Source organism: Ciona robusta, chromosome 8 (genome assembly GCF_009617815.1).
Source record: "Ciona robusta chromosome 8, ASM961781v2".
Taxonomy (NCBI): Eukaryota; Metazoa; Chordata; class Ascidiacea; order Phlebobranchia; family Cionidae; genus Ciona; species Ciona robusta.
In genome coordinates, this window is record NC_143242.1 from 400,146 (window position 1) to 417,356 (window position 17,211).

The window sequence follows — 17,211 nt, forward strand, 5'->3', positions numbered from 1 at the left end:
TCTACGCCTGGCTTTGTACCTGACGTGCCGCGAGAACCCCGGTCTCCCACGTTTCCGACTCCGATATCGCCGTCACCACGTTTCCCTGAACCCTGCAATCCACCTCTGCCTTCTTTCAAAGCGACAGAAGTCTACCTGTCCCCCCCGACCAGTGCCACTAACACAGAAAGAGTTCGACCAACCACACGTTATCGCCCGATGTTGCGAGGAGCATTTGAAGGATGTCGATGACACGAAAGTCCTTCGTGCCGCCCACCTGATGCTCCTGAACAACGAGAATGACCTGCAACACCCTCCCGTTGATCCTAGTGTGGATCCTCCCGTGTTGATCTTCTCGTCGATCCTACTGTGGATCCTCCCGTTGATCCAACTGTGGATCCTCCTGGGAGTAGCACTGGTCCGGGGGACAGGTATACTTCTGTTGCTTCGAAAGAAGGCAGGAGGATGGATTGCAGGGTTAGGGAAACAACGGGAGGATCCACAACAGTAGGATTAACGGGAGGAGGATCCACAGTAGGATCGACGGGAGGATCCACAGTAGGATCAACGGGAGTTGGGATCCTCCCGTTGATCCTACTTGGATCCTCCCATTGATCCCACTGTGGATCCTCCCGTTGATCCTCCCGTAGATCCCCGTTAATCCTCCCGATGTTTCTCCCTTTGATCCTGCCGTTGATCCTCCTGTTGATTCACCCGCTGATCCTTCTGACGATCCAGCCGCTGATTTTCGTGATGATCCACCCGACAATTGTCCTGTTGATCCTCCCGACGACGATCCACCTGTTGTCCCGTTGATCCTTTCGCTTATCCTCCCGACGATCCACCTGTTGATCCTTCCACTGATCCTCCCGACCATTTCTCCCCATGATCCACCCGCTGATCCTCCCGACGATCCACCCGCTGATCCTCCCGACGATTCTCCTGTTGATCCTCCCGACGATCCCCCGCTGATTCTCCTGATGATCCACCCGCTGATCCCCCTGACGAGATCCACCCGCTGATCCTTCTGACCTGTTGATCCTTCCACTAATCCTCCCGACCATCCCCCGCTGATTCTCCTGATGATCCACCCGCTGATCCTCTCGACGATCCTCCCGATGATCCAATCTCTTATCCTTCCATTGATTCTCTTGTTGGTTCTCCCCGCTGATCTTATCCTTCCATTGATTCTCTTGTTGATTCTCCCCGTTGATTTGGTGAACGACTACGCCCAAGGTATCAGTTGAGGCCGTCTCCATTTCCGGTAAGTGGTGTTCGGTTTGAATCTGGACGTAATGATCATGAGACCGATATAAACTAGGACAGGTATTAGGCGAGTTAAGAGGGTAGATGCGTGCCTCCCAGAGCAATGAATGGTACAACCCACAAAAATGCCCGGGACCCTTGCTTCAGTTGCGCAAGCCAGGGCATTGGCGCAACGAGTGCTCGACTACGCCTGTTCCACCACGCCGAGGTACAAAAAACTAATTATCCGAGTCATCCGTAGGTGACTCAGTCAAAAATTGAACTAAATATTTCACCTTTCACATCGTGGTTTCTAAAGGTCTGCATGGATGGGAGTTCACGTTAATTTTTCTCGTCGACATGGGGGCAAGCGTTTCTGTGATAGATCGATCCCAGTTTTATGACGTTTTTTTCCGAATATAACACTTGACCCTTTTTATGTGGATTTAAATAAAACTTGCTAACGTAGTCCCGTTAATTATGACAGGATCGAGACTCCCTTCGTTTCGTTGTAAACGGATTAGGGCTCGTGCATTCGTTTGTTGTTACACGGTTACCAAGAAGCTATTTCAAGATTGTTTTAAACCAATTGCATATCAATCAAAAGGTTTAAGAGGCCTTTTACGAACCATGATTATGTTGTACACCGTATAGGGGAGACCGGGGATGGTTCGGGCGTTTTTTTGAAAATTGCTAATAATTTTGTTTATGTGCGTCACATGAATTTAAATGTTAGTTTGTTGTAAAGGGTGAGAGTCGCTTGCCAAAGAAAACTAGAAATGCATGTAAAAGGTCAAATTCCCAAGGCTCTCAAGTGTCCGGGGTAACATCGGACATGACCGGGGTCACCTCGGACAGCATACGTTTTTTTGGTTTTATTCGACACCGTTGGTAAAAACGACAAACGAAATAATAACGAATCCTTTAATATATAAATCGACTAGGCTAAGCTGGTACTTTAGCGCATATTAAAACAGGAAAGGATGTTGAAAAATCTTAATCCTTAATAGTCCCCTGTCTGTACGAGTATCATCTTCAATACCTGTAAAAAAAGCTTTTTTTTCTTTCACTCGCTTGATACTCTTCTGATGTCGTCTTTCTTTTAAACGTTCTTACTATTTTTTATGATCTAAAACTATTGTGAGCATACAATATGGATACACCTTACCAACCCGTGCATGTTGTCCGACATATCTCCAGACACGTGGTGACATAAAAAAAGCAAAAACATAGCCGCCTGTTTACCTCCTTCTCAAAATCTTCGTTTGCTTATTGAAGTGTTGCTTCCAAACTATGACTTCCACCGCAAAAGAATTACTTTCGGCTATCATTATGCTGCTTTGTTATGGAAACAATAAGATTTGTTAAAAATGATATAACAATGCTCTATTGTGACGTCATGTACACGGTCCGAACTATCCCCGGTCTCCCATACTGCTTGAACAAAGTACGGGTTGGTGGCACATCGGTAGATGTTTCTCTGCAGAAATAAATACTTTAAAATTTTAACTTACTAGATTACCAAAAAACGACTTTAATATGTCTTGTGTTAAAACATTATGGGAAACATATTCCAATTTAGATTCTCTGAGTAATTGTTTTGCAATTTTAATTTAATTTCTAGTGGTAAAACAATGCCCTCGAGGGTTGGAGGAGCCATTTTATGCGCTTATTTTCACCCTTTTGAAATGTAGAAACTTCCTCCTAAGTACAAATAGCAAGTGATGGTGGTTGTTGCGGCTGCAGACGTCCTTTTGCCAAAAGTCATGCGGGAACAAACAAAAACGGAACACACGCCAATACATACACATAATCTAAAACAGCGATGTTAATCTAAATTAATACCTGAATTTTCGGCGTTTAAAGATTGGAATACAAACAATCGTGAACAATTTGCATTTGTGAGAATAATATTAGCATAAATTAAATAGAAAGCAAATACACGCGAACATACCACGTAGAGAATGATGTAACTTCTGACCTCCCTAAAATGAAATAAAATTTAGGCACGTAAACTCATTTTAGACGGTCATCATTCTCATGCCTTACAGGGTTGGCAGGGGAGCACGTCATGATTTTGAACTATCTAAAATAAATAAACACAATTCTCATGCCTTACAGGGTTGGCAGGGGAGCACGTCATGATTTTGAACTATCTAAAATAAATAAACACAAAACATTTAAATGTTTTAAAATACATAAATCCCTTCGCCCACCATACTTAACCACGCGGCTCGTTGGTATGACGAGCCGCGTTCTTGCTAGCCGATTATCGTTAAGTTTCTCGCTAACTAACGAGAAGCTTTTTAATGCGAGAAAGCATTATATGGCAGCATATTTTGAAGTCAGAACCTCATCTAAAAGATCAAAAATAAAGCCAATTCATCAAAAAGCCTGAACTCCACAGGATATTTCTTACGCAAAGCAACAATTTTATGCTGTCGGGCAGTTTCGTGGAGTGATAGGAGCGATTGACCGTACCCACATACCAATAATAGCGCCCGCGGAAAATGAACATCTATACGTCAATCGAAAAGTTTTTCGTTCCATAAATATTCAAGTAAGTTTTAAATGACATCTTGGTTAATGACGCCTATTTACAATTAAAAGTCTACCGCTGAGAATGCCTACAATGAGTCGCACAAGAAAACTCGTTTAATAGTAGAAAAGTATGTGGTCTAAGGGTTTGCCTTACAACAGTTTATTATTATCCTATTAAATTTCAGAGCATTTGGAGTTTTAAAGCAACGATGAAGGGTGATTGATCACACTGGAGGTAAACTGTGTTACAGTCCTAAAAGTGTGTAAAACTGTGTTACAGTCCTAAAAGTGTGTAAAATAACAATGTGCTGTTTCATTCTTCACAGCATATGCAGACGAAAAAGCATTCCTTTGCTTTAACCACTACCAGAAAGTCTGCCACATGATAACACTGATGATGGGCAAGGAAACACTGTTCGAAGTCGTATTGTTTCCTATTTCATCACTCCTCAGTAGATACAGAAAATAGTGACTGAAATTTCTTGAGCCTGACATTTGCTATGACCATTTGGTCCAATTGCTGCTGTTGATTAGAACACAAATTTGTAACACCTTAAAGAATTTGCTTTTCAACGTCCAGAATGTCAATTTCAGGTTCATGTCTTCATCAGCCGTTTGACAATGCATGGGATTTCCCATAAGAAAAAAATTGCTGAACTTTGACCGTTTCTAGTTTTTAAACTACTGGGAAATTTTCTAATATTTTTTGGATTTGTTAGAAAAAGTAAACGAACAAGCGGGAAGCTGAGTTGTAGTTTTCGCGTGCTCGCTCGTTATTTTAGAAACCAAATGGGTTTAAGAGCTCGAAATAGGTCACGTAGCATCGTCTGAATACAATAGATATGTGCCCTGCTGATTTAATCGTACTTTGCTGCTAAAATTCACGCGTTCATAGTACAGCTATATGGTACAGTGATAAGGCGTTATAGATATATCTTGGATAAATTGAGTATTTCTGAATACAGAGAGTCCAACCTGTCCCCTGTAACGCAAAAAAATGATTTATATTTGGCAGTTATAGGTAACAGTTTATTACGACCAATTGAAATATATTATTCAAAAAATGGATCAATTAAATCTTGATGAACAAGAAGAAGATTTGGATTTTTTGAACCCGATTTCTTATCAGTTTGAATCGGAGCTGACTGAAGAGCAGATTTTACAGCGAGAACAAACTTTGGCTGAAGATGTTCCACAAGCCAGTTCTATTCCAGTACGAACTCGAAGTAACAGCTTGTGGTGGTGCTCTTGTGAAAAATGTGCTATCATGCCAACGGAAGAAGAAAATATACTAATGGAGAATTTACAATCTGTCTTTGAAACCTACAACGATTGTGTGACTGATTTGAAAAACCCTTTTTTCTTTCTAACCTAAGCAATGAGTAAGTACTTTTACAAATTTTAATTGGAATTTCTGGTAATTCTTAATTAAACTATTTACTATTTTTAGACAATTTCGTCTTTTTGCATACCGTCATATTTTGGAATGGATATTAAAAGGAGAGCTATTTGGGCAGTGGTAACTGGATGATTTTGCCATCTTGTATGGTGATGACAGTACGCTCAATGTACTCTAGTAACGATGGATCTTACGCCAGATTTTTCTTAAAAATATGTTTTTCTTATAAAACGAAATTATCAATCACTATTTTAATGCATGTCTAATCTTTTTTGCATTTTCTACATTAAAATTTCTTTGGGGGGTGGCGGATGAGGGGCAATGCTTCGAGGATGTGGATTTGGTTCACGAACTTTGTAACTAACTTGCATTTCCAATATGTTTTTCATGAGGTCTTTAGCATAAATATTAGTTTTGTTTTCGTATATTTTTTTTGAGTACCCGTGCTTTTGCTTGTTTTGAATAAACAGACTTGTACCGTGGTTCTCCTGTGAATAACGCTAGTCATTATTACATGTTTAAGCGGTAGTTAGTTCAATTACAGGTAACTCTTGACCATTGCATACCTGTTGCTGTGACAAGCACGCGTCTGCCAACATTTTCATTGTGGTCCATTACAGCCAATTGTGTTTTTGCCATCATACTTGGATAGGAAAAATGCAGCCGTTTTGGAGTGAACCGTAACAGCATGTTATGGAAAACTTCCAAATCTCCTGAAACAACATATATTTTTGTTGGATCCTTACTTTTTTTATCATATATTTTTGTTGGAACCTTACTTTTTATCAAGTAACTATTATTACACCTGTACTCGCCGTTATGACCGGTGATGCATTGCCATTTGTCAATGAAGCTCCTTTCCATATATGTTTAACCTCATCAATTCCTTCATGACAAATCTAAAATGATTATACAGTATTAATATACAAAATAATATAATTTAGATCAATTTCCATAATTACAAGGTATACTAACCAGGCAAGTTGTAAACAGCATATGGAGTTTTTCCAGTGTGACAATTACACGTTTTGATTCCTCATCATCAGTCTCATCTGGTTCAGTACTGGAATTCGGATGAAAACTCTGTCATTGACATTCCTTGTGATCCGATGCTTAAATCAGACTGTTAATCTTCTGAACTGGTTGCCTAAAGTTTAAAAACATTACAGTTTTTTTTTTATTCCTCATCATCAGTCTCATCTGGTTCAGTACTGAATTCGGATGAAAACTCTGTCATTGACATTCATTGTGATCCGATTCTTAGTGGTTCTCCTGTGAATAACGCTAGTCATTATTACATGTTTAAGCGGTAGTTAGTTCAATTACAGGTAACTCTTGACCATTGCATACCTGTTGCTGTGACAAGCACGCGTCTGCCAACATTTTCATTGTGGTCCATTACAGCCAATTGTGTTTTTGCCATCATACTTGGATAGGAAAAATGCAGCCGTTTTGGAGTGAACCGTAACAGCATGTTATGGAAAACTTCCAAATCTCCTGAAACAACATATATTTTTGTTGGATCCTTACTTTTTATCAAGTAACTATTATTATACCTGTACTCGCCGTTATGACCGGTGATGCATTGCCATTTGTCAATGAAGCTCCTTTCCATATATGTTTAACCTCATCAATTCCTTCATGACAAATCTAAAATGATTATACAGTATTAAATATACAAAATAATATAATTTAGATCAATTTCCATAATTACAAGGTATACTAACCAGGCAAGTTGTAAACAGCATATGGAGTTTTTCCAGTGTGACAATTACACGTTTTGATTCCTCATCATCAGTCTCATCTGGTTCAGTACTGGAATTCGGATGAAAACTCTGTCATTGACATTCCTTGTGATCCGATGCTTAAATCAGACTGTTAATCTTCTGAACTGGTTGCCTAAAGTTTAAAAACATTACAGTTTTTTTTTTTATTCCTCATCATCAGTCTCATCTGGTTCAGTACTGAATTCGGATGAAAACTCTGTCATTGACATTCATTGTGATCCGATTCTTAAATCAGACTGTGAATCTTCTGAACTTTAGGTTTTTATATGGTCAAATCACAACATAACTTTTGTTTATACAATACCTGAGTAGTTGTTCTTGTTTGCTTTGAAGTTGAGGGTAATTCCAAGCTTTTTCTTTTTAATATGGCAGATCGTGAAACAGCTTTCTTTATGTTGTCAAAACAGAAAATTGATGGAATGGCACCTAAAGCCAATTTTTAATTTATATACTATTGTGCTCAAAGTGGAAAGAATACTTTAAAACTGTTGCTTACCTGTCTTTAGTTTCCAATTTGAGTTACTACTGCATACTCATGTGACAGCAACAAAGATGGTGGAGTATTTTGCGGAAGGTTAAAATTTCTAATTTTCATCAGCCATTTTTTACATAACCTGGCGTCCTTAGGAAATGACCAAACTTGGAGGCCCTGGTCTCTCAAATTGATGGCGTTAAAGAAGTCTCTTTTCTTCTTACTATTAAAAATCAATTCGCAAACAGTATACCCTTAATAATCGACCACATAAACTTGGAAAAACTCGAATTTACTATCGAAACCGGGAATACAATGCGGCTCACAGCGAGTCTACCCACACCCCCGAGAGAAACCGTCACACTTCACCCAGTCCCGTGTTATATAGACGAATCCAAAATCAAATTATTAATTGAAAGGAACAGATGGGGAAAAATTGCAAACATGGAATTTGGCTTCCACCGAAACTTTAGAAAAAGGTTGGTTGAACGTTCATTTTGATAAATTGAATGTCAATCATCTCCCAAAAGTCTTGAAGATCTGCGGAAAATGGGCAACAGTTACACGACCAAAAGAATCTCACCTCCCACTATGCCGCTTCTGCAAAGAGCGCGGACATGTGCAGACACGCTGTCCCAAAAAAGGCTTCTGCACATTTTGCAAAATTGAGGGCCACCTCCTTCGGAACTGCAGATCAAAACCAACGATTGCTCCCAATGATCCAAGCATGGACTCTGGTTACCGAAAACAAAAAGAATTAAAACAACCCGGAAACCCAACATTCATCCAAAACCGCTTCGACATACTACAGAATGCTCAAACCAACAGCACAAAGCCTCAACCAATTTCCTCCTCTTAACTGATGAAACAATGTCTCTGCAACGTCAACCACAAAGCCAACAACCAAACATAGTACGGCCACAGAAAACACTCCTGAACAGCAAGAAAACTTAAGTACAGATCAGGATAAAGACAGCCCCCAACCTTGGACATCCAAAGAATATAGGACCCTGGTGAATACCATTCAAACTTTCTTGAACTTGGACAACAAAGAATTGATTTCTGCGGCGCAATGATAGCAGAAGATCCCTCGGACATTAAATGAAGGATACAAAGCTCTTTAAAACCTCAATAAAAATCCCAACGCCGTCCAAACGGCCAAGAACCTCTCCAGGATGAAACACCGATTTTATATAATAACAGAAAAAATTACATACTTATATACTTACATATGACCCATAACTTTTTGTGTCTTATACGTCCCCCCCAAATCTAATTTAGCTTGGCCCAAATATTTCAACAGCAGCAAATCAACATCAAGTCTCCTAAATAACGAAACACTCCCTCTCATTAGAACACAACGGCAGGCGATATTAAATATAATCCTTTTAGACAGAGATCAGTTGGGTGAATCCAACTTAGTTAGGAACATGCGTTCAGAACTTCAGACCCAGAAAGTTTTTATAAATACTTTCGAATGGATCAGGATACCTTTGATGAATTGCTGCTAAAAGTTGAACCAATTATCCACAAAAAGCACACACATTGGAGAAAGTCACATCACCACATGAAAGACTCGCCATCACATTAAGGTAATATTGAATTAGAAAACTTCAGACCCGGAAAGTTTTTATAAATACTTTCGAATGGATCAGGATACCTTTGATGAATTGCTGCTAAAAGTTGAACCAATTATCCACAAAAAGCACACACATTGGAGAAAGTCACATCACCACATGAAAGACTCGCCATCACATTAAGGTAATATTGAATTAGAAAACTGGATTATCAAACTAAACTGTTTTGATATACTTTGATTGTTTAAATGTTTTTTAGATACATAACAACATATTCATATGATATCTACATTTAAAGTTACCATACAGGGGTTTACCAAAAGCGAAAATCTGAATAATCATGCCTGATTATTGCTGTGTACAACATTGTAAAAACTGGATTATCAAACTAAACTGTTTTGATATACTTTGATTGTTTAAATGTTTTTTAGATACATAACAACATATTCATATGATATCTACATTTAAAGTTACCATATAGGGGTTTACCAAAAGCGAAAATCTGAATAATCATGCCTGATTATTGCTGTGTACAACATTGTAAAAACAAGGCAGAACCTAAAAAGATCAGTATGTTTTCATTTCCTAATAACTCTCAATTAAAAGAAGAGTGGAGCTTGTTTGTAAAAAAATTTCCTAATAACTCTCAATTAAAAGAAGAGTGGAGCTTGTTTGTAAAAAAAACCAAGTCACATTGGCATGCTGGTACAGCCCAGAAGCAAAGTTCAATTTGTAGTGAACATTTTACTTCAGAAGATTTTACTAACTATCATATGTTCACAACGGGACATGCAAGAAAACTTGTTTTAAAAAAAGAAGCCATTCCTTCAATATACCCTGATCCTGTAAGAAACATTCATTTGGAATCAACAGAAGAATTTATAAACTTGGAAGAAACAGACACACAGTTTTGTCCAGTTATGAAACACAAGGGAACACAATGTTTCTTTGTAGATTTTAAATCCACTGAGACTAGACTGCTTCAATAGAAACCCAAACAGCAAGTAGGGGAGACCGGGGATGGTTCGGACGTTTTTTTGAAAATTGCTAATAATTTTTTTTGTATGCGTCACATGAATTTAAATGTTAGTTTGTTGTAAGGGGTGATCCTTTGCCGAAAAAGGGTAGGAGAGTGGCTTGCCAAAGCAAACTAGAAATACATTTAAAAGGTCAAATTCCTAAGGCTCTCAAGTGTCCGATGACCGGGGCAACATCGTACATGACCGGGGTCACCTCGAACAGTATACGTTTTTTTGTTTTATTCAACACCGCTGGTAAAAACAACAAACGAAATAACGAAATAATAACGAATCATCTAATATACAAATCGACTAGTAGCTGATACTTTAGCGTACATTAAAACAAGAAAGGTTGATAGGGAATCTTAGGGCACTCATTTGCCTTTTGGATCCCCCGACTGATACGGGATTTGGCAATCCGGTTACTTTCAACGGCGTGGATGTCTTCTACTAGCGGCTCAATTTTATGTCGAGTTCTTTTTCATTTTCCTCTTCATCGCAGTCTTCAAAGTTACACTTTACCTACATAAAAGACTGATTTCTTGCCATGCGCATCATATTTTACAAGTACGAAGTCTCCCACATCAGCTTTTTCTTTTAGTGTGGGTGTGGAAATATCTTCCTCACTACACACTTCATCCGTTGATAGAGATTTTTCAAGGGTGAAAGATTCATCACTGGTAGAAATTTCCTCCAAAAGTTTTCGTTTTAAGATTCATCACTGGTAGAAATTTCCTCCAAAAGTTTTCGTTTTGCTCGCCGCGATGTTTTCTTGTTTAGAACCGTGCCTTTTTTTATCCTTCTCTTCTAATAGATTTTTTTCAGGCGTGTCGGTAGCGATAAATGATCGGCCTCTTTTTCTTCCTTTTCCTGACCTTTTCTTTCGTGGATTAGCTTTGGGATATGGTCTCACACATTCTGGCGACACGTGGACTGAACACGGGATGTTGGAAGGCCCGGGCACAGTGTTTCCATCGCTACTCTCTTCGATTGGTTTAGAACGTGAAGTAGACGATTCTGCATGTGGAAGAGAAGTTTCCCGTGGTAACAGACCACTCTCTGCCGCTTCAGCACAACTTTCTGGATCAGGACGATCGGAAACAAACGAGCTCAAGAAATCGTCGTCCGAAAAAATATTCTGGTCGAAAGGACAAATACCAGTGGACAGAAATCCGGACTTAATATTTACTGGAGTCGCGGCTCTATCCCAAGATTGTGTATGCAGATTCTCGGAAGATCATATATAGAAATGACCTGACCTGGGTGGGCAATCATCCAATCATCATTACCTTGACTGACAAAGGTTTTATAAACAGACCAAAAATCGTTTTATCAAGTGGTTGCAGCTTGTTAGAGGTGTGTGGAGGAAGCGTCAGGAGTACCATCCCATTATCTTTGGCGTATTTAACGCCTTCAACACTCAAGTGTGATTCGTGATTATCCATTATGAGCAGAACCTTCTTTTCCTGGGAGCATCTTGTGAACTGAACGAAAAACGTCAAAACATGAATAAAATTTTCGGATGTCATCCATCCTGATTTATGTGCCAACGCCAAAGGTCCACTTGCAAGTCCACATAGCATGCGTGCTGGATTTTGTCTCACTCTTGGAAAAAACCCAAACTGGAGGCAGTGCTACGCCGCTCGCGCCAATAATGCCAACCTGCCTGGCCAACTTGGCTTGCCCCACGTTGACCAACAACTTTTGGAAGTTTGGTGACAGTCTGAACCACTCCAGTCTAAAGGCAAGGGTTCAGTTAGAATCGATTACTATAGGTAGCACATTTTAATAAAACCAAAAAAGTACCTCATCAATGTTAAAAATCTCCGACGGCGTAAAATGATATCTTCCATAAAGTTCGCGCAAATTGGTCTGAAACTTTTCGACATTTGATTTATTAAAACTAGTCATCCGAGCCAAAGACGTGGCTTCAGGTTTTCTTATGCTCAAGTTGTGATTTCTCTTCAAAAAGCCTGAAAGCCAATCTTCCCCCGCTGTCTGGTTTGTCACCCAGGACTCTGGGACTTTTATACCATTGCTGATGGTTATACCATTGCTGATGGCGTATTCTTGTGCCAATCGGCGAGTCGCCTTTGGAGTCAAACCGTAAAACATTTTCGAACAGTTTAGCAAGTAATCCGCCAACAACTTTTCCTGCTCTTCGCTAAAAATCTTGTTCTGTTTAAAATTAGGAGAGTATGAGGCCAATGCACCACATTTTTTATGTCGTTGGACATAATCTGATAGGGTTGAGCGATTAACTCCGTGCTTAAAAGGCACTCTGTCTGTACGAGTACCCATCTTCAATAACTGCAAGAACAGCTTTTTTCATTTGGTCGCTTGAAGCATACTCTCCTGACGTCTTTCTTTTAAATGTTCTTACCATTTTTTACGATCTAAAACTATTGTGAGCATACAATATAACACACTTACTTCAACCCGGGATACGTCGGACAACACGACGTATCCCCAGACACGTGGCGACATAAAGAAGCAAAAACATGGCCGACTGTTTACCTCCTGCTCAAAATCTACGTTTGCTTATGGAAGTGTTGCTTCTAAACTACGACTTCTACCACAAAAGAATTACTTTCGGCTATCAGCAACCAAACTATACCCTTACATACAAAAACTTAAAAAGTAGATATTTCTGTTAAACTAACTTTTTTTATTTTAACTATTCGGTTGAACTACGCATGCCCCCAAACAGTATGTTGCTTTGTAATGGAAACAACTTTTTTTATTTTAACTATTCGGTTGAACTACGCATGCCCCCAAACAGTATGTTGCTTTGTAATGGAAACATTAAGATATGTTTAAAATGATATCACAATGCTCTATTGTGACGTCATGTACATGGTCCGAACTATCCCCGCGTCCGAGGTATCCCCGGTCTCCCCTATGTTAAATTTGTTTGTTTTTTAATGTGGTATTTGTACTGAACTGCCATGTACATTACAGCCATAGAAAGCAACATAACAAGATTTGATCCTATTGAATCTTCAACGCCTCATAAAAAAAGAAAGCATGATGAAACATTAGAGTACAAGTATGACACACATTGATGATGAAATTACAGACCCAACATTTGTTGAAAATGCCTCCATGAACGCAAGCAACATCGACCTTTTTCCAGGGTACAATACTTTGCATATATTTACCAATGTACAGTTCTTAACACTAGTGAATTTTTTCTGATTAAATTTACCTTTACAATATTTCCAAAAGGCATTGAAATGTATTTTCCAGTGACACATCTTTTAAAGAGGCTGGCCCAATTCAAGAAGAAAAGTTCATTGTGTTTAATAGTAATCTCATGAGATTGTTTGCCACCTGCCCGTTATGCACTGGAGAATGTCAATCTGCAATTAAAAATAGAAGAGGATCCTTTATTGAAGTGGAACAAGCATGTACCAAATGTTCCTTTTTACGGAAGTGGTCAAGTCAACCACTAATTCGAAATGCCCCTGTTGGAAACTTGCTTTTGTCTTGTGGTATTGCATGTAATGGCTTATCATATACAAAAGCTGTACGGTTGTTCAAATCCAGAAAAACAATGCCCATTATTATGATGTTTGGCATGTTGCCAAAAGTAAGTGTATGATGGTAGTTTAGATGATGAACACTAACCAGTTAAAATTATTCTAAAGGTGTTAAAAAACGTCTCATGAAAATTCAAAGAAAAAAAGATTGCCATATTATTCAAGAATGGTCTAAAAGCATAATTAGTCATCTGTACTGGTGTGCTATGTCATCTGATGGATCCACTCGAAAATTGATTGTGGACAAATGGAAGTCAATCCTGAACCACATACAAAATGTACATGTTCATGATAGCCTTATCTATCCACGCTGTGCACATCCACCTTTATCCGAAGACGAACCAAGAAGGAAATGGTTAGATTGCAGCAGGATTGTAAAAATACCCCTTTTTCAGTGATAATGTCACCGTCCAGATCGTTAAAAAACGTCCGGATTTTTTAAATGGAACGATGTCATATTTATAATAAAATCAACTTTTTTACGTCCGGCTGACAATAAACCCTTTGTTTTCCTAAAAACGGAATAATTGACGACGCAAAAGCGCTCCATTTTAACCGTATTGGTTACACTTCGAAACACGGCGGATAGCTAAAATGACGTAACGGTTCGTGCAAAGTTTTTTAGTACATTTTCCTACCGGCTCTTGATTGACACAAATTATGTCATATGGAACATTGTGACGTAATAATGAGTGGTACAACTATTTTTTATTCTATTGCTGTGACCTTTGATAAATCACGTATTGCAAAAAATGGCTGAAATATTAGGACGCAAGAAAATAAAATTATCCAAAAACCGCCACCGTTGTTCAAAATGCAGTAAATCCTATTGCTCTAAATGGGATTGCGAGCAACACATCGGCAGTTCAGTTCGGTGCAGTGGTGGTGAGCCGGTTTTAATAAAAGAAGGAAATGAAAGGAAATGAAAGTACAACAAGAATAACGTCTTTCTTTGCCCAAGCTTCCACTTCATCGGTCCCCAGTTTAAGTGATCATTCCAAGCAAGTCGAGGAGGGAAATGATGTGACCGACAACAGGAACACAAATGCAGCAAATCTTCTCCTTTCAGAAGATTTCATTGAAATATTTGCCGAGAAGGTATCAGCAAAATAAAGCAAATTTCGTCCGCTAGTGCCAATTCTTCGCCCGAAAAGATAAGCTCAGTAGAGCAGATATTAAGTTCTTTTAATTTTATAATTAAATGTGGAGACGATTTAATTTGCAAAACTTGCCACGACGTTGCTCTGAGACACCCTCTTGCCCACCCTTCAGACCATACTCTGGCACGATTTACTTTAAATGGTCGAACTATTTCGAAAACGGTTTGGTCGATACGTCGACATTTGTACTCGTCATTTCACCAGCACTGCGAGGACATTGTCAGACAGGAAAGGGATATGGAAAAAAAGGCTGCGAATACCAAATTAACAGTTGGTCGGATATGGTTGCATGGCGCGCAGGAGGGAGACTCTCTCCTGCGCAGTGAGCGGAATTTGTGTATGGCGAATCACATAACTGATATTGGGGATATTGGCCACAGTCGTCACTTGGCACGTCGTTTTATTGTATCTTCGCACGAGAAAGCTAAAGAACGTGTGAAGATATGGTTTAACACTAAAACTCCTGCAACTAACAAACTTCCTTTAGTTTGTTTAAATTTTGACAAGCTGACGCTGCATAGGCGCACAATGCTAATGACCGGGGGTCTCGTGCTTTTTAATGGTGTAATCACACCACTCTATCTTTCGTCTCCTGTGATGGGAAGCGATTTAAGCGGTGCTGACATCGTAGCGCTTGTTGACGGTATTGTGGTTGACTTTGGAATAGCCAAAAATCAAGTAAGTGCTGCTTCTGTTGACGGGGAAATTCTTAAAAAAATTAAAGGTCATTGGAGTTCAAAGTTTGGTATGTCGGCGGATTGGTGCGGAGTGCATTGGGATCTGGCCCATGGCTTGGAATTGGCGCGAAAAGATGTTCAGCCATATTGGTTATCTAATAAAAATAAGCGAGGTGTGTTGGATAGGATACATAGTGTCCACCATGTTTAAATGGGGAAAGAGGTACGAAGAAGGACGGGAATTGGCAGAAGAAAGCGGGCGGAAATGGTATGCTCCTCAAGGATTTTGTGATACGCGCTGGGCGCAGTTCGAATATAGAGCTGTCGATTCATTTTTGAATAATTATACTACAGTCATAGAGTATTTTACCGATAAATCCGAGGAAACCACACCGGTTCGTGGAAATGCAACGTCCAACGCAAAAAATACCTTGGCTACGTTGGATAACCTGACAGATATCACCTTTGTTTGTCGTGCGCTGCTTTATTCCGATTTTGCAAATGAATTATCTTAAGTTAGCTGCGCTTTACAAAATCCAGCAACGTTACCATGGGATAAAGTTGATGTTTGTGAAGCATTTGTACGCTGGTTGGGCGAGAGCGCGACAAAGTTGTGTGCTTCTGCAACAAATCCAACCCATGAATTAAAAGCATTAAAATGCTTTCACTGTTTTTCAAAACATGTTATGGATTTGGTAAGTGACAACCCTCAATTCTGTGGTGTTGAACTAAAGATGAATGGCCCGATTAACATTGCGGTCGCTTTGCGGACTGTGGCGTCTTTCTTCGACTCTTTTTCTGAAGCATATAAAACACGCGTCCTGCATCAAATACCCGAGACCGTATACGTGGCTAAAACTTGTTTTGATTTTAAGTCTTTAACCGACCATAACGTTGACAAATTGGGCAATTCATTTTTACAACTCTATGAATTTGCTTCTCGTCATATTGAAATGCCAAAAAAGGAAGATATGAAGTCTCAATATCTTCGTTTGATTCAAATTATAAAAGAAGACGGGCCGTCCCTACAATGTAATAAGAGTACAATGAATTCAAAAATTGTTGAAATGATTTTTTCTAATGCGAAATACCACAAGGACATAAGCAACTTGCTGTTTCTTTTGGAAAATTTTATTTTAAAAATAAGCTTGGAATTGGTGGTAGAAAGTATGGGGTCAGTGTTGGACAAGCACGCACGAACTGGCAACATGGCTCATACACTAATGGATAAAGAGGTATTTTTGGATTGGAATCTTGAACCAGCATACACTTTAACCTGCAGCACAAACAAAGGAGCACTGGTCAAAACGAAAGCATCGCAACTACCTCGAAAGTTGTTCAACGTCTCATGCGGGAGCCTTCCAAATTTCCTGGATTATTTTCGCAATAAAAAACATAAAACAATTTTGACCAATGTGCGTGTGTGTGTGTTTGACCAAGGACCAATGTGCGTGTGTGTGTGTTTGACCAATGTGCGTGTGAGTGTGTTTGACCAATGTGCGTGTGTGTGTGTGTTTGACCAATGTGCGTGTGAGTGTGTTTGACCAATGTGCGTGTGAGTGTGTTTGACCAATGTGCGTGTGTGTGTGTGTTTGACCAATGTGCGTGTGAGTGTGTGTTAACTGTTAACCATGATTAAAATTTAATTGTAAAATGTTCAATAAACCAGTATACGTTGATTTCAATCCCATTTATTGGCGTAACTTAGCGATGCGATAATTATAATTTCTGTGTAAATATTAAAGCGTTCAAAATGCAGCATGGCACCAACGTTTTTTACTTGCTCGATTTCGCTGAGCTGTTTATTACACGA

The 17,211-nt window shown here is 39.3% G+C and overlaps 1 pseudogene; it reads right to left on the bottom strand.

The window, feature by feature from the left end:
* Nucleotides 1-11,087: 11,087 nt before the first annotated feature.
* LOC149731976 (uncharacterized) lies at nucleotides 11,088-12,520 on the bottom strand (annotated as a pseudogene).
* Nucleotides 12,521-17,211: the final 4,691 nt, after the last annotated feature.